The 24,056-nt window shown below is 36.1% G+C and overlaps 4 long non-coding RNA genes across 4 annotated transcripts; all 4 read left to right on the plus strand.

Annotated features, from left to right (window-relative positions):
• The first annotated feature begins 4,587 nt into the window (after positions 1-4,587).
• Positions 4,588-7,209, plus strand: LOC116292867 (uncharacterized). The gene is made up of 2 exons (XR_004196732.2): positions 4,588-4,816; positions 6,818-7,209. It is a non-coding gene; the product is annotated as an uncharacterized LOC116292867 (long non-coding RNA).
• Positions 7,210-10,457: 3,248 nt separating this feature from the next.
• On the plus strand, positions 10,458-12,045 carry LOC148905981 (uncharacterized). The gene is made up of 2 exons (XR_016121485.1): positions 10,458-10,663; positions 11,735-12,045. It is a non-coding gene; the product is annotated as an uncharacterized LOC148905981 (long non-coding RNA).
• A 1,506-nt stretch (positions 12,046-13,551) lies between these two features.
• Positions 13,552-14,362, plus strand: LOC116292893 (uncharacterized). Its single transcript, XR_004196737.2, has 2 exons — positions 13,552-13,720; positions 14,163-14,362. It is a non-coding gene; the product is annotated as an uncharacterized LOC116292893 (long non-coding RNA).
• Positions 14,363-20,233: 5,871 nt separating this feature from the next.
• On the plus strand, positions 20,234-21,609 carry LOC116292910 (uncharacterized). Its single transcript, XR_004196741.2, has 2 exons — positions 20,234-20,409; positions 21,392-21,609. It is a non-coding gene; the product is annotated as an uncharacterized LOC116292910 (long non-coding RNA).
• Positions 21,610-24,056: the final 2,447 nt, after the last annotated feature.

A 24,056-nucleotide genomic window follows, 5' to 3' on the forward strand; every position in this document is an offset into this window, starting at 1 on the left:
TTTGTAAATTTATGGTAATTACCTGAGAGTCTTGAAAGTGTTGTTGCTGCTGCTGTCCCTGTTGTTCGTGAGGTGTTGCATGTTGCTGTTGCTGCTTTTGTTGTTCTTGTTATGTTGTCGTGTGTTGTCGTGTAGTTCTTGTAGTTGAATGGGATTTTTGCAATTATAGAGTTTGTAAAGAGCTATTATTATCTTGTGAGTTTTATTTTTTTATCACTTCCGGTGGCGCAATTTATTCTTCAAAAACGCGCGTAGGCATATGCATCCATTAAATGCTGCTGATTATCTCGAAAACAAGCTCGGCACACCTCTTTTTTCTTTTCATATTTGAAATCAGCAATATATTTCCCTTAAACAATATCGTATTTAAATTTTTTTAGAATTATAACCAAAAGTAGTCAGTCACCTTATGGGATATTATTACGACCTTTATTTTTTATCGCCTATTGGTTACAGAATTTTTGTTGCTACATCATAAAGATTATCTGATACCACTTCCCCTCCCCTAAAAGCAATATCCTTTTTTAGTCAAGCAATTTGGATATTTAACAAATTAAGAGTAAAAGCAAATAAGAAAAAAAAAAAACATTCTTATCTTCATCGGCAACCATTTTCTGCTGGTCTAATTTCAAACTGTAAAAAGTAAAAATGTTTTCAGGACAAACTACTGAGTCGGAAAATAACTCTTAAAGTATAGGTAATCGTATGGGGAGGAGTAAAATTAAGGATTAATTAACACAAGTGAAATTAATCCTTATAATTTTAATAATAATTTATCATATATAGGGCAAAATTCTACGAAAAAAATCCGTCTTGAAACAAATATAATGCCCGTGCGTTGTCATTTATTCTGAACTACAAATCAAATGTAGTTATGAGTCAAAAGAATTTTATTCAGAATTCAAACGTGTTTCTTTTTTACATCTGCACTCTTCTATCAAACTTTGGACAATAATACTTCAAGGTTTTCTCGTTTACAAAAAAGTATTATAGATTACTGAGTTTAAACAATGATTATTTGGCAAGTTTCCTTTGGATCCCACGGAATGAACTGTTTGAAATCTTGAAAAAAATAGTGCTTCACCGAAAGAATGGCAAACGTATTTAATATCCCGTCAAAACCCATAAAAACATGCATAAAACTAGATTCCTTCCAACAAAATTCTTAATCTGAATCAGAGTCTAAAGGAAGAAGCCAATTAAAGTGGCGTTTTAAGTCCAGACCAAGATGATTGTGCTGAAATATTGCCAGCGATGGCGTTCAAAGTCACATTTGGAGGAGGTGAAGCTGTACACATTTAGGACTACTTTAGTAGCCTTTTTCGAGGCCCATTTACGGGAAAAAATTATCCAAACACCTGTACTCTTTCCAGTGTTCTCATTTTCGCTGGAAATTTTTAGTTTTCTTATCGTTTGCCAATGCAAAACGGGAAGCCATTTTGAAAAAGAAAAGTTTGCAGTTTATGAGTGTTGCTAAGCAACTGAACTACCAATCATTTTCTAGTAACTAGCATCGAGTAATTTTGCCCCGTATTTGATCTTTCCTGTATGACAACAAAAGTTCTGACCAACAGTAGTTTCGATTTTTATGAGTAAATGTTAAATCGTTTGATAAAATAAAGAGATATTTACAGTCGGTTCTCAGCTGCAGAAGTCTTTCAATTAACTGTCGTCATAGAATGGGTGAGTCATTACTGCTTAGGACAACCTCAAAAAGTTATTAATATGATGAAAATTGCTCCTTGTTGATCATAGAACAGGTGGAATTTCTTTATTAGTGCATAAATATACATAAAGACATTTGAAAACCGTCAATAACCAAATTGAGCCAGCACATAACCAGTATCGACTCAAAAGGCAAAGAAAAACTATAGTTCAGTGTACGTATTTTTTTAAATGTTGTTTTTCAGTTGTTTCTAAACGGAATATCTCAGTCCGGCCAGTTGTTGTTTGACTAGATGAGTAAAAGTGTGTTTGAGTACGTATTCATTTGTATTCGTAAAACTATTTTGAACTTGATAAGGCAGTCAATAAATGGAATCAGGATTTAGAACTAGTTAAAATTTGAAGAGGGGGGGGGGGGGGGGGGGGAACGAGAAACGGGATTTTTAAAAAAACGTTCAGCCGACTTGAATTATGACGCGCCAAGCCCGGGAAGAAATGAGGGTATCAATGATCATCAAAAAGCAGTAAGGTTATTCAACGTCCTTAAATAAATGCGAGTCTTTTACGCCATTTTTATCAACCAGTGTTTACCGGCTTGAGAATATTAAAAACATTGTCCTTATTTCTGATTGATAACCTTATTTCTTTAAGAAACAAACATAGAAACATACATGCAACTGGATTCAGGTTTTTTTTTTGGTCTTGCTGGGAAAATAAGTTAACTTCCCTTTCTATTTCACATTTAATTACACACATTTTCGGTTTTTCTTTGCTGGTTAAAAAAAGACTATCATATGCTATTTTAATTATGAGTGACAGAATTCATGGTCTATATGAGGCTGTACTATAAAACCTCTCCTGGTCCACTCTTCAATCTCAAGTGAATTTATTGTAATATCATATTAACTTCTTTGATAGGTTATCATCAATATCTAACATGTACTTTCAAATGTTTAGACCTCACTAGACTTCAAAACCCATACCCCAGCAGCGTTCGTATAAAATTATTTGTTTTTTTGGGGGTTTTCTCTCATTACCGTTAAATTGTCTAGTTTCCGAATTCACAGGAAAATCCCCTTGCTTTAAGGTTAAAGCTTGAAAGCTCAGGCTGAACAATACCGTTATTAATGGTCAACGGTCTCTCAATGGCAGGTGTTACTGGTGTATGTTCGTCCAGCTTGGTCAAAAAGAAAAGGGATAATTAAAGTCAGACGAGAAAACCGACGAGAATTGTCTTTTTATAATTACCTTCTCACATTACTGTCCAAACATTATTACTTATAAGAACTGCATAAAAGATTAACAACTTATCCCGACCATGAGTCATCATGCACCCTGCCCGTCCATGCACTGTCACAATGTCCATCAAAAACCTACAAAGAAAATTCTCGAGCTGCGACCTGCTAGTCATGTCAGCCATGTTTAAAACTTCAACCTGCAAACGGAAAACAAAGTTAAACATATTCCTAAAACAGCACCTGTTGGGTTGAAAAATCGCATTTATGCCGAGGAAAACATGAATGTGGGCGTCAGAGTGAATGAAGTTTATCGAGGAGTCTTTTATTTTCTTTAGTTACAGATGATTAGTGATCGCTGAATTCTACTTCTTGACTGCAATCCTTATCATTTTTAATAATATCGAAATATAATCTATTTTAGGACTACCTTCGCTCTACTGACCTTGCTTAGTCATTCACCCTTGTGAACGAAACTGACTACTTAAGAGTACCTAGCACTAATTATTACCGAAAAAGAGGTAAAATATGAGTTCGCTGTCAACTGACTGATATTCTATTAAGCCCACCTTTTACTTTTTTTTTTCATTATAAAAGAATCGATATGCTTCATTTTATCAACACCTGTTCAAGGTAAACGAATCATTGTCACTAAGGCTCACCATGCTATCATCTAATTTAGGTTTTTTTTCGTCCACTGGAAAATGCGAGCGAAATACTGACTAATGAATTTTCATTCGGTTTTGAGTACTTATTTAAAATTTTGAAACTGAAAATAAAATCTTCATTTTTTTCCTCACTGCTTTAGTGTTATTATAAACCTAATTACCTACCTGGCTCGATTTAAGGCTTTAAAATATTTTTTTTTCATTGTTTTTCTTTTATTTTCTTCTGAAATCCTTTCTTTTGAGTCGTTTAAGAATTTTAGGTTCATGCCTTTGTCTTATTTAGCGTGCCATAATTTCATAAGAAGTTATAGTTGAAGTTTGGTCGTTATAGAGAAGAGGCTTACATCCAAAATATTAGCTACTCAGGAACTAGGAGGGTTTTTATCGTAGTTTATCAAGCCGCGAAAGAAGCTTCATTTACACTTATAGTTAGGACTTGAACTGATATTGTCCTTTTTTGGCGAGTATTGTTTCACTCTTTAATTGCCAAAGGTCATTATCTTTGAACAAGCCATCCTCAATCTTCTTATTATAATTTTATTTCCAGAAATAATTTTCCATTTATTTATTTTCATTCTGGTTTTCCTTATCTTCATTTTTTCCTTCTTTTTTATTTTTATTTTTTTACTACCATTTATTTTCTTTCTTTTTTATCCTCCTTTTCCTTTTTCTCTTTTTCACTTCCGAAAAAGGGAGGGGGGAGGGGGGGGGGGTTGAATGCTGCGAAGATTCAGTTCGTTAATTTATAATAACATATGTTGTCAGTCAACAAGTTGAAATATTTAATAGAGTTCTCTCGTTCATCCATCGATTTACTTATTCCTCTCAGGATCATTCTTTATTCCTTACTTTCATTCTCCCTCATCCCACAGTAGCAGGTTCTAGATACCTACTCTTTGTTTACAAAAGGAACTATGAGTGCTGTCAAAGTGACCTAGCTGTCAAAACAGCTGGCTCAGTAGAGAATCCCTAATGTTTACATCTTAAGTGACAACCCTACGCTATCAATATCAATTTTAGACTTAAAGCAGTAGTCAATCAGTAGCCAAGCTATGATATCGATGTGTAATAATACAGAAAATTTATAAAGGGATTTGCAGTGGTACAGACAAGACACCTTTAGCTACATAAGAGAAATTGCACAAGATGAAGATGAAATCGTTTTTAGTAACATGTATTGTTATTGTTGTCTTGCTGATCGAGTTACCTCAAGGACAAGCCTTCTTAAGAACGAGGACTTCCAAAAAAGTAGGTTATGGCTTTAAATAGTATTTCTTTTTTTATTTCATTTTTCTTTATCCCTTGTCGTTCTTAGTCATCGATCCCTTTTATGCGTGATTGCGTATGTTTTACTCTTTGAGATCTTTCTTTCTTTCTTCCATTTCTTTCTTCCATTCTTTCTTTCTTTCTTCCATTCTTTCTTTCTTTCTTTCTTTCTTTCTTTCTTTCTTTCTTCCTTCCATTCTTTCTCTTTTTCTTTCTTTCTTTCTTTCTTTCTTTCTCTCTCTCTTTCTTTCTTTCTTTCTTTCTTTCTTTCTTTCTTTCTTTCCCTTCTTATCAATATTCATCCTTTTCTTTTTTTGCTGCTGGTAAATTTCCCTCTTTATGGAAAGTTTATAGTCATTTCTTATATCCAACCTGAAGCTAGCTAACACAAAACATTTTCTTGCGTTTCTCTTTTTTATATATATATAAAACTATTGTATTGGTAATTTTGCAGTTTTTAAAATAAAGAATCGTAGAATGACAATAAGAGAGCATCTAAAACAGACCAGCGTCTACATAAAAAATTTTACGCAATATTTCTTTAATGAAACGAATAGATTGATTACGATTGCGCAATAGTTTCCCCCGGAACCTTGACTCGGGTTGTTTTGTACTAATCACTCAACCAGAACATCGAAAATTGACTATTAGGAGAAAGAGTGGAATGATTCTCCTAAGTTTGTTTTTGAGTGGCCAAACCTAGCTGTGTTAGGCCCTGGCTAAACGAGGAAACATATTTCCATGGCAAAACTGTCAGGGAACATCGGGAAACATGATTACTCAATATCGCTTAGCACATGCGCACTTTCAAGATAGAGCTAGCGTTGCTAAGCAACGAACTTTTAGAATGTTGACTTTCGTGGCTAAACGAGGAAACATTGGGAAACCGTTGTTTCCATGCGTCTTGGAAGCATGAAAAGTGTCTGCCGCACAGCAAAAACATTTTTGCGTGTTTTTGGAAGCTCAATTTGTTTCGCGTAGCAATGTTTTGCATGTGGCTAAATTTGGAATCATCGGCGAACATAAGCGTGGGAAACATGTTTCTGGAAACTTGTTTCCTCGTTTAGCCAGGGCCTTATACACGAGGAGACAAGGAACAAAATCCAAAATTTCTTCAAAGTTCACATTTTCGTTGAGGGTCATAAAGAGGGTCATGGCCTGAAGAAAAGGGATTGCGTGAGAGTGGACAAGAAGTAATTTATTTATCAAGTCTCTAAATATATATATCATTTAGCCTATATCAATAAATACGTCTTTCCTAATTCTGATAATAGGACCAGGGTTTATAAACTTCATCAAATTATTCCTTCACATCCACTCTTTCTACCTATCCCGCGGCACTCCATCCATCCATTCCCCCATCCACCCACTCACAACTGAAGAACTCCTAGATAGGAAACCAGATCTCTCTTGGCTAAAACATGCATCCTGCTGCGCTCAAATAGGGCCAGAGAGAAATAATGTAAAATTGTTTTAATTAATAATTTTTTGTGTGTGTTATATTCAAAAATGAAGAAGATGGTTGGCTGAAATTTACTTGAGCCAGCAACGGCCGGTCGACCCGCCGACCAAAACTCGCGCCATTTTGAATACCACACAATTTAATGTAAAAGCCTTTGGGTTGCAAGGAGATTGGTGAAATAAATGTTTGCCAGTAAAATGGGGGGGGGGGGGGGGAGTTGAATTTTTTTTCCAGATAACTGGGGGGATGCAAAATTTATTAGAAGAAGCTACAAGAGATTGCCCGGGGGGGGGGGGGGGGGAGGGAAATAGTTATTTGGGGGGGACTTCAAGGGGGAGTCTTAAGAAATTTTTTGTCTTTTAAAGATTTCACCCCCCCCCCCCCCCCCCACCTCTGCTATACATTACGAACGCAGCCTAAAAACCATTTCAATTCAACGAAGATGGTCGCTTTGAAAATTTAAAAATGTCTTGATCTTATCAACTTCATTACAACTAATTAATTCGTATCTCACAATTTAGAGAACAACCTCGAAGCCACCAAACGGCAAACGAGACATGGCTGCTAGACGACAAGTAATGACTACTAAGGAAAAAATATGTGAGGCTGCACGACAGCTTAACTGCGTACCTTGACGGAACCCTCTTAGATTTGGTTAAACACCGGCTTAGAATAAGAAGTATACAATGTTCTTACATATACGCTTTTATTATAAATGACCGCATGTATATTAGAAACATGCCAATCTTAGACTGGATAAGACATATAAAGCAAATAATTTGTAAAAACTACATTGAATACTTTACATCTGTATTTTGAACTGAAATTGTTGTAACATTTAAAATTTAAATAAAATGTAAACTAGATTAAAATGAAAAAGAACGAGTCCATAAAGGGCTACTTTGCATTGGCATTTTTTCAGACTCATCATGCTTACGGTGTGTTTAAGGGTCTTAGTCAAGAATATGTGGATAAACTAAGTCTACTCAGTTTTAAGTGATATCGGCTACCCTGCCTGATTGGGTGAAACTTTCTTTGTAAAACATAAACTACATCAATAGTGCTAAGCATCTCTTGGTAACAAAACTTATTAAGGACGTTTATGGGGAAAAGATTCCATCGTCAGACTTTGCATAATACAAGTACATCATACTAGAAATAAAATAAGTAAATTTAAAAGGGGGGTCCCCGACTTCGTTTAGCTGTCAGAGTGCGTGGAAGTTAACCCTTTTTACGGTAAAAAGCGTAAACATTGAAAGCGGTCAAAAATATTATATTTAGGTCACATTTTATTTTGTTTTTCACATAGGTCTAGAAAAAAAAGTAACTAGTTATTAAACTAGCTAACTATTAAATCAAGAGAACATAAATGAGAGCGAAACATCTTAATAATGCGCGCGCCATGTGAATTCCCAGTTGGGCTATTTTTAATAACCGGATATATCCGGATGCAGTTTACTTTTCACCTTACCCTACTCCCGTGCGCCATCAACTTGCGCGCGTGCTCTCTTTTCGCTTCGTTGGTTTTTAGTGATCAAAATAATAAAAGAAAAGAGCGCGCGTGCGCAAGTCCCTCTATTTCACTTGGTCACCGTTCGTCTGTCTGTCCGTGTCGTTTGGCCGAGGAAGATTGGTTACGAGTCAAAAATCCCTGGAGGAGGGGGCTGGGGAGCTCCCTACTCCCGTGCATCATCAATTTGCGCGCGTGATCTCTTTTCGTTTCGTTGGTTTTTAGTGGCCAAAACGACACTGGTGAAAAACGCACTGCGCATGCGTTGGGAGAAAAAACAAAATGGCGGACAATAACAATTAATCACATCTAAAGCGTAGGTTTTATTTTAACCGACAGGGCTATTTTTAAAATATTCGTTTTGTAATTTTACAGATATTTTTGGATTTCTTTACATAGAATCCGACCATGTGATGATCTGCAAATCAGACAAACTGGATGTCGATGTCGGGCCGCGAGTGGCGGCATTTTCAAAGATTATTTTTGCTTTGTATAAACAAAAGTTTTTTCGTATAAATCAGCAGTGTATCACAATCGAAATTATCTTGCTATTGCGAAAAGGACAACATTAAGTTTTCAGTATTGTTCTTAAGTTTTGCGATTTTGTAAAACGATCAAAACACCGGCATCAAAAATATAAGTTGCCCTTAGTTACGCTACGCCATCTCCGAGCGTGCGCAGTGCTTTTTTCACCAGTGTCGGCCAAAACAATAAAAGAAAAGAGCGCGCGTGCGCAAGTTGATGACGCACGGGAGTCGATGACTGCAGTCCCTCTATTTCCCTTGGTCACCGTCCGTCTGTCGATTCAAAAATCCCTGGGGGAGGGGGCTGGGTATTTTATTCCGTACTGCACACTGGAATTTACGCGAATGTGATAAAAGAGGACAATAGCGATGAAAAATCAAATAAAAAAGGGCTAAAGAGAATCGTTTAACAGCTATCTTATATTAATTCCGATTTCAGTAAAAACATGCTCATTCGAAAATTTCTTGTACCATAACTTGAAAATTTCTCGCGCGCTGATTGGCTCGCTGCGCTAGTGGTTCTACTTGAGTTTGGATCATTTTGACGTCATTTCATGTTCGATTACAGTACAGACCCATAGAAAACTGACGTCGATTTGTTAAATGCACCGTGAACAATGAATCAAAGCAAGTGTGGCTGGAAATACTCATTTCCTTATTATTTTCATGTATGAACATTTTGAAAGAGAAAACTTTTGTCCGATGACCAAAAACCATGCGGATAAACATTTCCGTGCAGATACAGTTAAGTTACTAGATGATAGAGTGGTGATAACTAGTAGAGTACTTGCGTGGACTGCGTCGGTGTTTCTGAATAAAACAGTATGAACTTGTAGATAAATTGAATCACCATAAAAAGCTTCGTGAAACTGACGTTTCGGGCGTTACTCCTTCGTCGGAGTACTACGAAGGACCAACATTTCCTTCTCTGTGCACGGTCAACGTCATATAAAGTAGAACGAAAACCTAGAACAATAGGTTTCACAACCATTACGCTCCATTAATTAACTATGATAAATAAAGATGTAATTAATTCTGCTCTGGTTAATCAAAGTGAACTAATCTTTGAAAGACTCGTTATTTTATTTTATTTTATCTTATTTATTCATTTATTTATTTATTTATTTTTTGTTTGTTTGTTGTTTTTTTTTTATTTATTTATTTTTTGACATACAATTCAAAAGAGTAGTTTTATTCCTCGGTAATCATAATATTACAACTGTTGGTTTGAATCCAACAGCATGACCTTTCGGGTGATTAGTGAATAAATGTCCCCTCAAGCCTCGGGAGGTTTAGTTAAAGTGACAAACAAAACAAAACAAAGCCTCTCACGGCTTTCGGGGACATTTAATCACTAGTCGCCCTCATGTCATGATATTACTTAATATAATAATTTCTCTCTCTTATACTGCCTACGTCCTCGGATCTCTCTTTGTCGATAGCAGGTGTGAATATCTAATATCTCTTCCTGGAATATCTAGAAACGAGCATGTCCCTTTTAGGTAGTACTTATAATTTTCTCGCTCGCGTTCGTCATGACTGTTGTTCAGTTGGCTCAAACACTGAGTTACACCACCAGCCTGAGAGGGGAATAATAAGGTTCTTGAAATAATACCGTCCAGCCGGTAAACATCGACCAGCATCAGTCCGGCAGGCCTGGGATTCAACGCGCATGCAACCATGATCAGCATTCAACGTTCAAAAATACTGAAATAAAACCATAATATGTTTTTAGGAAAAACAAATTCGTGGTGTAAATAATTCCCACGTTGGTGCAAAAACACCCTAGGAAGTTCAGTATCAGTCACGAAGACCCCCTCAAGGGCTTGAGCAGATCGATGACTCACTACCCTAAAAAATTAAATTCTCGATGGTAGTTTGAAGGTTTCCTCGTAGAGGTTTTATTAGAATGAAGTGTAGAAGACAAAAGATCAAGAGTTTCAATTAAAGTCACCATCAAATTGTAGGTAATCTAATAACACAAGTCTAACGCCGAATATTAATGAAATTCTAATCAAATTAAATTCTAATATTTTTCAAAACTTCTTATTCTCTTGTTATTATTGAAAGATTCTGCTCTGGTCTGGTGTATATTAAAGAAGAAGGCCTAGCGATACGTTACTTTGCTTCAACCTCCGAATAGCAATTTAAAAAAATAGGCCAAAATGAACGTTCGAGTCTTTGGAGTAGCACTTTTTGCGGTGACTATGTTCCTGTGTGCTGTAGCTCCAGGTCATTTAGTCTTTACTGGGACTGTGATCACAGGTAATACGGATAATACTGATAAGGAAAGTAAAGATGGTAAAGATAATTTAGTTGGAACACAACAGAAGGTAAATTATATATATGCAGACCCTACACAGTGATCTTGATATATTGAGAAATACCTGTCGGGTCCATTAATACCGCTTACGAAGATATATGTGCAGATCTTACACAATGATCTTGATATATTGGAAATACCTGTCGGGCCCATTAATACTTACAAAGTATATATGTGCAGATCTTACACAGTGATCTTGATATATTGAGAAATACCTGTCGAGCCCTATTAGTACTTACAAAGTGTATTTGTGCAGATCTTACACAGTGATCTTGATATATTGGAAATACCTGTCGGGCCCATTAATACTTACAAAGTATATATGTGCAGATCTTACACAGTGATCTTGATATATTGGAAATACCTGTCGGGCCCATTAGTACAAAGAAATTATTTTCATTCATTCTTTTTTACCTACTCGTCTTGATGGTGGTTCTCATTTTCTTTCTTTCTTTCTAACATCATACTTATTAAAGTTTGATCAAAGTACATTTAGAATTTGCTTCTGAAACAACATGCCAAACAACTACTAAGAAACACTTAACAAAACAACTCAACCGGTTATCTGTTCTGGACATTTTAGAGACCGATCTATAAATTATGGGTTTGAAGAGGCACGTGGATCTTGAGTTTTAAAATGAAACCTTTTTCGTCACCTTCCTTCTCTTCCACCTTCCTCTTCACAGACCTAAATATTATTTCTGCAGACCATTCATAAATATAAAATGAATATCTCCTTTTAATTTGATATCTCTTCCCAAGCGTTGTTTAAAGCAACTGCCACCCTCCTCCAAAACCTACATAGCCCGGTACTAACAAATTAAATAGTGAACAGCCATCCGGGGGACTCACCTCTCACCTCTGAGGTCCGGGGTTCGAATCCCAGGCACCCCATGTGAGCTGAGGGTTTTTCCAGCCCTCCGGATTTTCTTCCCTCCTCTCAGAATCAACCCTAACTAATTCACACTGGTTAGAGCTATGCAATGGAGCATACATGGACTTTTTGCTTCCACATGCTTTCAGTTCGACCCCGTGCGGAGCTGCGGTTCAATAGCGATAACGAGTCTTTTTTGTTATATAGGTTTCTCCGAATCTATGGCGAAGTCGTGAATTTATCAAGCGAGCAGAGGACTATGTATGTAACGCTGCAAGAGAGTTTGACTGCATATGAAGCATTCACTGCAACTAATACAACTTCTGATTAACTTATTGTCAAGATTAAGGAAATTATGAAATATGTATTGCTCACCATCTACCAATGGAACTAATAACTAGCAAATAGTACAAATTCTGATTAACTTATTGTCAAGATTAAGGAAATTATGAAATATGTATTGCTCATGATCACCATCTACCAATAGTTTTGAATAAAATTATTTGTGGAATTTATAATCTCAGTTATGAATCATGGTTCTTGAATAAATAAATAAATAAATGAATAAATAAATGAATGTATGAATGAATGAATGAATGCTTATAAACCACCTATAGTGAACATCATCCAACATGGCTTGCACTAGTGTTTTTACCTTAGGAATGATTATAAACCACCTATAGTTAACATCATCCAACATGGCTGCCACTACATAATACTGTTCCCTTAGGAATGATTATTAACCACCTGCAAGAGAAAATGAACTAAGAGAAGGAATTCCCCCTATATAGCCCTGTAACCATCATGTGCACAGTTTGATGCAATTTTTAAACCCTTTGTCTTTCTGCACGCGCATTTACTGCGCGCGCTCTACGCTGTTTGCTTACGTTTTTGTGGTTTTTTCGTTATTTCGATTCTGCCCTGAATATGAATGTGCACGTCGAAAGCTTGGCAAATACGACAGGAAATTTAAGTAGTAATTTGTTCAACTTTCTGGAGTATTTTTACATTTATTTTCCAAAGCTTTCGACCTACGCTGTCATCTTCAGGGCAGATTTGAACATTCGAACATTAGAAAAGAACAAGAAAACGTTAGCAAACAGCGTAGAGCGCGCGCGTACTATGCGCGTGCCGAAAAATCAAACGATCAAATAAATGATATCATTGGACGATACTTTTAGAATAGATTCTACAAATAGCATCAAAGTGTGCACATGATGGGGCACGTGGATTCCTTCTCTTAGTTCATATTCTCTTGCCACCTGTAGTTAACAGAAAAACTCTCGGAGAAATACCAACATTGAACTAAAGGAGGTTAAAACCTCTCAATTCTTTAATCTATTATTCTGTCAGCTTAGTATTTTCTTAATAATTAACTGTAATTGAAATATAGATATACCGTAGTCCGATTTAGGCATGTACGTATTATCGGCCTTAAGAATTGTGACATTTATTGTCAATACTTTGACTACTTACTGTTACAGTTGGGGTAAAAAGTGCTAGGAGCATGCGCAGAAAAACCAGTCTCTTCAGCGACATTTACGTACTCTTTATATCCTCTGATTAGCCTGAAGCCGCCTGAAGCTATCTGCCCTGTCCTTTTGAAATTAGGCATCGCCGTCTATTAAGAATCGCCTATCCTTCTTGACCAAGGTGTCAAACATAAAAATGCTACAATGCTTGAGTTGATATTTCACAAGGTATAATAAACATTCAAGTCAATTCAACGAGTTTTCATTTCTTTCCTGATTATGTATTTTGTTAACCTTTACTCGGTTGGTTTATTCATTACCCAAAACTTAGGCCTTAATTGTATTACCACGTGAGCATATCTTCATTATATCTGCGAGGGTACACTTGAAATTTGAACTGCAAGAGGGTATAATTCTTTCATTAAATGCCCTCATTTCTAAAACGAATTAAAAAGCCTCCGTCAAAACCTTTTTACATTCTTTATCGCAATAATCAAATATCAGCCTATATAAATAGTGCGATAAAAACCGAATGATGATAGCCGAATCCATCGATAGATCTTAATACTACTGCTCACTCTAGTCTTTTACATAACAAGGAAATATGAACGCTCAAAGCTTCGTCTTTACTGCTCTTGTCTTGGCTGTGTTTTTAGGTGTTTGGACTCAAGATGTAACGGCTATATCCGGGGTATGGAAAAAGCCATACACAAAAGAACCGGTAAGACAGCTAGATTTAGTCTAGGTTAATGGTTGGTAATCACACCAGTGAATGTTCCCATTACTTTTATACTTGCTGGTTGACGACTGAGAAAAACATGACTTTTAAGCTTACATTTCAATTTTCAAAAGACTTTTTCGACTTTTTTTTGTCAGTCCTAAAGAAGATCTTGCTTTTGTCAGTTTGACAATAATAATTTTCCTTTTAATATAACATTTTTTCCGATGGGAGTTTAGACTGCCTACCTAGAGTTAGATCCATCATTTCAATATCTATTTTTTCAAATTCTACCATAGAAGGAAGTAACCATACTCAAGACAATGGATAGACCGCAAGGGCTTAGGCGGTTCAGGAATATAATTCTGCACGAATTCACTAAAAGTTTTAAAAACATGTTTCTTTCGTTTAATTTCAGTTAATTTTTTTTCTTTATTTTTTGCAGGGGTCAGGAAAGCGGACGCTTCATTTGGCAGTTCGAGCAGTAAACTACGTGTGTGATGTAGCAAGAAATCTTGATTGCCCAAAAGTAAATTGAAAAACATGTGATGCACTTCTTGAACAGTGACAAGGGGAACATCTTAAATTAAGTAATAGAATCATGTTGATTAAGATCAATAATTAAAAACTTTGTAAACGGTAAAATGTTGTTCATTTTGTCATTCTTTGTGTAATGTTATAGTGATTACCTTGCACATCTCTGTATAAGGTAATTGTATGTCTGTATAAGGTAATTGTATGTCTGTATACGGTAATTGTAGGTGGGTAGGTGGGTAGGTGGGTAGGTGGGTAGGTGGGTAGGTGGGTAGGTGGGTAGGTGGGTAGGTGGGTAGGTGGGTAGGTGGGTAGGTGGGTAGGTGGGTAGGTGGGTAGGTGGGTAGGTGGGTAGGTGGGTAGGTGGGGGTTTTGGTACAGCTCCAATACTTTGTTACTTTATTTTATTTGCCAATATGCAGTGTCACATCTCTGCCATTTTTTTCAGATAGCATTAATTTTTTTTAATTTATGAAATCTAAGTGCGCAAAGGCTCTTGGGATTAAGGCCTGGTTTCTCATCAGATGTAACTAGTGACTCCAAAAAAGATCTCATTCCATTCCGTTCTTTAACACGCATTGTTTGGCACCTGGGCGGAAGAATAGTCAATTGCCATCAAAACACCCATAAACGTCATGGCGTGACGTCATGTGATATTGTATTAGCGCGGCTCCTGCGCGGAGCACCATACTTAAGGAAAAATGGTTAGCCATCGAGTTGATTTTTCATGGCTTGGCTGACGTCACTTCCGTCCGTCCGTCCGTCCGTCCGTGTACGCAACACAGGAATCCCGCTTGATGTAAGCAAAACTACTCACAAATGCGGCTTTCAAATGCACAGAAAAAAATCGCTTTAGGACAAGTTATAGACCAAAAACAATAGAAAATAACTTTCATGTAATCAAAGATGGATTAAGAAGTGTTCTCCAAGAGGTGTGTGTTTTTTTAGCAAACAATCGTATATTATTATTTTTTGATTATTATCTTCATCTCGAATAAAAAATAATTGAAGATTTTTTCCCGATCTTTTTTACCTTTCAGTTTCATTCAAATTGTTATCCCTGTGACTTTCGTATCGGGAGCTCCGCTTTTAGGCAACGCCTAAATATATATTACTTTGTTTCCTTTAAAACAGGAAAAAAATATCCCCCCCCCATTAATCTGAATTTATAAGCTTCGACAATTTTGTTATTTGAATTATAAGAGTCTTTCTTTTCGTGTCAAGTCAAGGTTTACACAAAACCATGCACCACGATCGATTGTTCTCATACATTAATCAACAGACTTTAACTTCATGAAAATGAGTGCTGAGAGAGAGTCTTGCAGTCCGAAGCGTTAGCTGCAAACAATTTTTCGCACGACTTGTTTATAAGCATTCTAGAAAGCCTGTTCTTTTGAACCCGCGTAGATCGCATGCCTTTTTAAAATGGCCCCATACTGGGCACTCCGGGATGCCACAGGCGTGTGGTGCAAGGCATGTATAGTGTAGACGAAAAGGCGAACGCGCTACGTCTTTTAAATGCAGGGGTGTGTTCAGAGTATTTATATAATGACTGTTATATATGAGGCATTAATCCATTTCATGTACAAACAACGAGCACACTCTTTAAATAAAATAAGTATACAACACTAGCATATATATCTTGATTTTACAAAATATGTTTGAATGATCTTATGCGAGGACGTCTCTGTGCGTTATATTTCAAATATTTTATATATGTATATTCACTTACCGTTGCATCATATAATGAGTGATAACGAGCCATATTCAGTCATTAACATGGGTCAATATTTTCGCCGACCTGTTGCATGTACATTATAGTCTACTAAAGACCTTTAAAAGTCAAATCTCATCAAGAACATTATGATATTTTTTGCGTCGTTTATGGAAGTCAAAACACCAGACGTCTGGAATGGTCTTGATATACCTGTCATCAAAGAGGATTAAAAGAAGTGGTTAAAGAACAGTGGAGCCAAAAGAACCAGGATGCTATAGCCCACACTACATGGCCGATATATGTATAACAAAATTGGTCATATTATATTATTGAAACATAACAAATTAAACATGCATTGTATAGCATGGTCAGTCCTTGCATTAATGCACATTCCATTTCACACTATAACACTGAATTGGCTTTTCATTCATTGTCATTTTGCTCGTTTTATCCTGCTTGCTCACTTATACCAAGGATCGACAAGACACGGCTTTGATCCATGCAGTTACGGGAGCTTTTCAGTTTCCTGTTCATGCAACATCAGGTGTTACATCGTTATGTCTGCCTTTCTTTAGGTTTCAATAATAACAAAGTCCACTCTGAAAAAACACAACCAGTTCGTTTACGCATAAATTCATCTTGAATATCTATGAATCGTACTTTATACTGAGAATTAAGATGTGGTACAGAAAAAAGTGAGAAGAAATGAAAACCAAAAGATATATAGAAAAATGAAATCAGCTGGTTTATTGGACCAATCGCCCGCGTTTTCATCAATGCGCATCTACAAATATACATTTTAAAAGTGCGCGGGATCACCACAAACATTTTGGTTGAACTTCAAAAAAAATGTTCAACAAATACCAAAAAGTATGGAATTTTAGACCCATCGCTTATATTAGACCGAACGCCATGTAATAACTTTTTTTTAAAACCATTATTACATGAATTTTTTTTTTTTTTTTACCTTGCCTTATCTTTTAAATGATAATAAAATATATATAAACAGCTGGTTTAGTGCTAATTGCAAACAATAATTGCGATCTTTTCTTTATTTCTTTATTTTTTTACACTTGCATTAGAACCAAAGACAAACACACACATAGTTAAAGACGTGTAAAGAGCAAAGTACTGTTTATTGAATGTTTTCGGCTCCAGCCATGGAACGGTTTTGGATATTCCACCAGCTACATAGCTATACTCTTTACACCGTGTACCGTGTGTGCCACCAGGTCAAGATCTGAATAAGACCTCATTATTTGTTTTACAAAAGAGTTTTGAAGTCTTAAAGTGTATATAGAAGAAACGTAGCAAGAGTTCTTTTAGAGCTAGTGAGGTTGGAGTTGTTTTCTCCGCATCTGGAGAAAACATTATACTCAGTGGGTGCCTAATTTACGCCGCAAAAAGGTGAAGTTAGCGCATCTTGACAAGCAACCGGTAGCTTAATTTCACACTGTGAAAGACGTTTCAAATAAGACGTCATGTTCATCATACAAATTGACTTCCAACTTCGTAAGAGAGTTATATAAAGGGTTTAAGACGCGACAGAGTTGAATTTGTGAGGTTGACACAACAGGTACGTAAACCATGAAGGTTCACACACGGATAATTGCTGCTGTTTTTATGTTCATGCTACTGGTACACCAAGGACAACAAATTACTCAAGTCATACGGGTAATATTAGGGTTTCCTTTTTTTGTTCAAGTAATCTTTATGATTTGCTTTATCCAGCAATTTATTAAGGAATAGTCACAGCGTAGAATATTCCGGATTTCACAACAAATTTCTTGTTTTTCTTTTGAAATTTAAGCTATTATTTCAGTTTAGTATAATTTATTTAGTTAATTACTATTTAGTTTGATTATTATTTATTTTATTTATTTATTTATTTAGCTTTAGTTTATTATTATTATTATTATTATTATTATTATTATTGTATAGTTATTTGTATGTTATAAAGTTGTGAAATATGAATAAAATTTTTAAAAAAAATAGCAATAATAATAATAATAATAATAATAATATAATATAATAATAATAATAATAATAATAATAATAATGATAATAATAATAATAATAATAATAACAATAATAATAATAATAATATAATATAATAATAATAATAATAAAATCTTTATGACTTGTAATTCTCTGTAAGCACGCAAGCTAAAGACCATATTTGGTGCGTTTCACCAATGCTCAGGTATGGGCGGGCGGCGGGGTGTGATGAAGATCTCCCAAGTCCTACAACTTTATCGTTTAACACATAAAGAATGGACAATACTTGTTAGGTTTTTTTGCTTGTTCATTCTGCCAGATTCTTATTTATTTAATTATTTTTAGAAGGCGAACGCAAGTCTCAATCCAACGAAAACTAGCAACACGAAAAGAAGTAAGTCCAAACTACCTAGACCCGAAACAATGGACTACATTTGTGAAGTAGCTGCAGCGATTGGATGCCCAGCTCCATGGACAACATTTTAACGATTAATATATCCATAAGAAAAATGTTAAGAGAATATGAATAAAGACTGAGAAAGAATGTTTGAACTGAATGACCTTGTTGCATTTTGATTAAAATGTATATGTTTTGCTTGTGAAGAGTTATTATTATCAAATAGAGTTATTAATATTAAAGCTAACAATTAGCACGGTGTGACTGTTGCGCAATATAGACTTGTGCATGCTCAGATAACATCCACAGTCTTTGTCGCATTACCGTATAATATAAACATATTCTGCTGACACTTTGTTGGGTCGTGTAAATAAAGTCAATTCTACTTCCCACAGCCCTGCAAAGCAATCAATGTAGCAACTGAAATCACCTTTTTCTTCTTTTGTCTGAGTAACAAGGTGGGTTTTCATTAAGCCAATCGGAAAACTGTGCAGACGTAATACAGACCCACTGAAAGAAAAGTCTCAATAAGCCGAAATAGCGGCGTGTCTAACACGATTACGCATGCTCAGATTACTAAATCACATAGTCCAGTGAGAAAAGTTAACGACTCGTTTAGCGTTTGATTCTTCTCAAACCCCAACCCCTTACTGCTCTATACCCTCCTCAAGACGATGGGCTCTAGGCAAGAAATGTAACCACCTTATTTCGGTTGCACCTTCATCGTTCCTTGCTGTTGTAGTTTTAAGACTGGTGCCTTTCTGTTTGTTTAATTACCCCTGTTTACGGTGTTCTGCAAACCCGCTTATTATAACTTGCTTTACAAAATAACTGTTATAAATGTCGAGTTCTGATTGGTTGAGTGTTCTGTCAATCCCCAAATGCTTTATAACTCAGCACAGAATTCAAATTACAAAAGATTATTTTAGATAGGAATGACGCAAGTTAAAATGTGCGTGCGTGCTGTGTGCTCTCATAAAGCAAGCGCTACCAACCAATCAGAACGCAAGACTTATAACTTAAAACAGTTATTTTATAAACGGCGTTATTTACTGGTTTTATATATTCGCAAACGACTTTGCTGAAAATAAAGTAATTATAAGGAAAAGGAAGGTAAATTTGAAAAAGTTATAGTTATTTCATTATAAGAGTTTCTTTCTGGTGCTTAATTCCATTTGAGGGGGGAGGGGTGGGGAAGGGGTGGGGGGCGCAAATCCCAAAATCCTCTATGGAAAAAAGGAAGGAAAAGGAGGAGGAAAAGTAGGAGATTCCTATATTTAGTTTTTTACTTTGCCTTACCTTTAAATAATAAAATTTTAATACTAATTGCGACGTTTTTTGTAATTATTATATTTAGTATCAATATTTGAAATCTTGTAAATATTTTTTTCTTATAGTCAATAAAGATTATTGTTATCATCATTATTATTATTATTATTATTTTATTATTATTATTTATTTATTTATTTATTTTGATTATATTTATCAATTGATTCTTTATTTTTGTTAATTTTTTTTTACACTTGCATCAGGAGCAAAGACAAACACACGCGTAGTTAAAGACACGTAAAGAGCAAAGTACTCTTTATTGAATGTTTTCGCTCCAGCCGTGGTTCCGGTTTTGGATACATTTTGGAAGTTCCACCGCCTACATGACTATCATTGAATTGTACATATAAAAAAGGAGTAAGAGGCCTTTTAGAGCTAGTGAGGTAGGAGTTTATATTCCACAGCTGGTGAAAACATTATGCTCAGTGGGTGCCTAACTTACGTTGAAAAAGAGGACGTTTTTAATAGCGCATCTTGACATACGGCCGGGAACTTGATTTTAGGAAGACGTTTCAAATGAGACGTCTAACTTATGTTCATTATACAAATTGACTCCCAACTTAGTAAGAGAGTTATATAAAGGAGAGACAGAGTTGAATTTGTGAGGTTGACACAAGAGGTACGTAAACCATGAAGGTTCACACACGGATAATTGCTGCTGTTTTCATGTTCATGTTGCTGGTGCACGAAGGACAACAAATAAGTGTCGCCATGAAGGTAGTGTATTATTTTATTGTTCTAGTAATCTTTATGATTCGTTATCTCTGTAAGCGGGATCGCTGCTCATTATTTCATACTCAGCAGGCTAAATAAAGACCATATTATATGTTCACGATATATCATGTTCACGATAACTTTCTAAAAAAGAAACGTTTCAAGGAAAACGTCATGTTCATCATACAAATTGACTTCCAACTTAGTAAGAGAGTTATATAAAGGGTTTAAGACGCGACAGAGTTGAATTTGTGAGGTTGACACAAGGGGTACGTAAAGCATGAAGGTTCACACACGGATAGTTGCGTGCTGTTTTCATGTTCATGTTACTAATGAATATTTTCGAAATTTAAAAGAAATTGATTGTATTTAAGTAGAGTGAACGATATCTATTTTTTAAATTCTTCAAGAAGTTTAGAGATACTCGTCGAGATACTGCAGTACTTTAGAGCACTTTCAGGTTCAGGACACATCCTACAACTGACCACTTTTATTTGCCAAATTAACCGAACATGTCTTCATCAAATTTCAAAGCAACACCTTAGTATAGACTCTTCCACAGTCTCTCGCTCGTCCGTTCCGTCTCCACGCTTAGAGACTGTAACGGTACAATGACCGAAAGGACTTATGGGTCCCGAAAACTTGGACCCAGCGTGCTTTGGGAACCAAAATACTCGTCCACAGTCTCTCTCGTTTCAATATTTTCAAGATGGCGGCGAAAACGAGAGACTGTGGACGAGTATTTTGGTTCCCAAAGCACGCTGGGTCCAAGTTTTCGGGACCCATAAGTCCTTTAGGTCATTGTACCGTTACAGTCTCTAAGCGTGGAGACGGAACGGACGAGCGAGAGACTGTGGAAGAGTCTACACCTTAGTATTGGTAATAGCAGAAGTATCAGTTGAAACCAAAGAAAACAATATTAAGCTCGAAAAGGCACTTGCGATAACCCTGGATTCTCCTCTGATAAATTGCTTGTTTTTTTTAGTTGATGACTGGCACAACTTCAAGGCCTTCACTGAGCATTACCAAGATGAAAAGAATGAATTCAAGAATACACAGGCCAGAAACAATGGACTACATTTGTGAAGCAGCCACAGCGATTGGATGCCCAGCTCCATGGACAAGTGAACGATCTTAACGATAAATAATTCCGTAATACAAATGTTCAGAAAATATGAATAAAGACTGAGAAAGAATGTTTGAGCTGATTGACCTTGTTATAACTTTATAAACATGTTTTAAATGTTCTGCCTGTAAAGGTTCAGTTATCTATATTAAGAAACACAGTAAGGTAAGATAAAGGTAAAGTTAAGGTAAAGCTTTGTTTATACACCTTGAATGGGCCAAGAATTGCCGAATACCGCAAGTGATCTGGCTTTCTGAGACATGTACATATTGCATAATTCAGCTGACATTTTTGTTTGTAGTTAGTTAAGTATGTGTGTATCAGGGATAGGGCATCCGCCGTGATACTATATAGTTCTAGCTTGCGCAGTAGAACACTGTGATTAACTCTTTCAAAAACCTTTTTTATGTTCAAGAACACAACCAGATTAAACTTTTTTCTATCCATATTAAAATACCAGCTGTTTGCGCTAATCCAAGAGAGCCGAAGCAGTCGGGTTAATGCACAGTGAGCAAAGTTTTAGCCTTGAGGTATTTGTATTTACCATTATTTTTCCTATAACTGGAAAAATAGTATTCAGCGCCTCCAATTATCTGGTGCATTTCTTAACCCTTTTTAAAAAAGAGGCAAGAACCTTGCCACTTTCCACTCGTTTGAAAAACAGCTCTAAGTAATGGCATTATTGAAGTTATGTGTATAAGAGATGGAGAAATAGCAGGAGCTTCGACCTTTGATATTTTTCAAGAGATTTTGTCAATGCTTGTGGCCTTTGAACTTGAAAGGCTATTTTGCCCGCGTTAGATACCGGCTTAAAGCATGACATATTGGACAGACAAGTAGAGTTGGCCAAATTTGGACCAATGTTGGAAAAATAAGTATTGAAAGCATCGACAATTTCACCAGGAGAAAGAATTGAGTATTTTTCAGTATCATTAACCTTCAGTAATATTACTTGGAGTACGTCCAAGCAGATCTTTAATCAACTCTTTAGGATTATTCTTTAGGGGTATTCAACACGAGTATAGTATAGACCAGAACCTTCGGGTATTCAACACGAGTATAGTATAGACCAGAACCTTCGGGTATTTAACACGAGTATAGTATAGACCAGAACCTTTGGGTATTCAACACGAGTATAGTATAGACCAGAACCTTCGGGTATTCAACACGAGTATAGTATAGACCAGAACCTTCGGGTATTCAACACGAGTATAGTATAGACCAGAACCTTCGGGTATTTAACACGAGTATAGTATAGACCAGAACCTTCGGGTATTCAACACGAGTATAGTATTCAACAGAACCTTCAGATATTCAACACCAGTATAGTATTCAACAGGAATTGGGCGGTATTCATCACGAGTATAGTATTCAACAGAACTTTTGGGTGTAGTATTCAGCAGAATACATGTGAATGAATACATAACAAGTAGAAAAAGGAGATATTTGGAATTCTTTGCCCAATTAAAATTCTCCATCGAAGAAAAAACTACATGAATTGTTATCCGCCATGTTGAAATTATTTTCAGCAGAGCCGTCTCTATGTGTGAAGTATGTTCTGACCCTCGAATAGATTCCTCCAATCACGAAGCTATGCAGCTTTTAGCATAAACTACTTAAGATGTCATGATCATTGGCACGCGACAGCAACTGTCCAAGCAATCAATTGAGCAGCTCACTGTTGGCAATTCTTCAATCAAGCCCTCATCTTCTGTCAGGAATCTTGGAACTATCTTTGACAATAACTTATCTTTAGACAAGCAGATAGCAAGCACATGCAAATCTTCTTTTTATTATCTATATAACATTAGGAAAATCAGGAAATTCCTATCTCCTGATTCTTGCGCCACTCTAGTCAATGCTTTCATAACTTGCCGCATAGCTTACTGTAATAGCTCATACTATGGGCTACCTGTTTATCAAGTAGCTAAACTGCAACGCATACAGAATGCTGCCGCTCGTTTAGTGTCTTTAACTCCACGCTTTTCGCATATTACTCCTGTCTTGGCTGATCGCCACTGGCTACCAGTGAGATTTAGAATACGTCTTAAGATACTTATTTTCGCTTTTAAGGCTATTCATGGTCTCGCTCCTAGTTACTTATCTGATTTAATTTCTATCAAAAAGCAGTCTGGTTATCGTCTTAGGTCCAATAATGAGCTTTTATTAGCACCTCCACCGACTAAACTTCGACCTACTCTTGGTGGTAGGACTTTTTCATACGCTGCGCCAGTAGAATGGAACACTTTACCATCTAGTATTAGGCATATTACATCATTACCTTCTTTTAAAGAACACTTAAAGACATATTTTTATAGAAAAGCCTTTATTCAGTTGTTTTTGCAATTCCCATTGATTAACTTAGCTTTTATGTTTCTAGTTATTGTGTATTGTTTCTGTATTCAGCGCAGATGAACATCTTGTGCTAATCTGCGCTTTATAAATGTAATTTATTTATTATTTATTTATGTCGGCGCTTACGCGGCTATTTGAACCAATCAGCATCGGGATAGAAACGGCTGCT

Source organism: Actinia tenebrosa, unplaced genomic scaffold (assembly GCF_029948245.1).
Source record: "Actinia tenebrosa isolate PJP-AT-01 unplaced genomic scaffold, QUT_ActTen_1.0 PGA_scaffold6__47_contigs__length_16458017, whole genome shotgun sequence".
In the NCBI taxonomy this organism is placed as follows: domain Eukaryota; kingdom Metazoa; phylum Cnidaria; class Anthozoa; order Actiniaria; family Actiniidae; genus Actinia; species Actinia tenebrosa.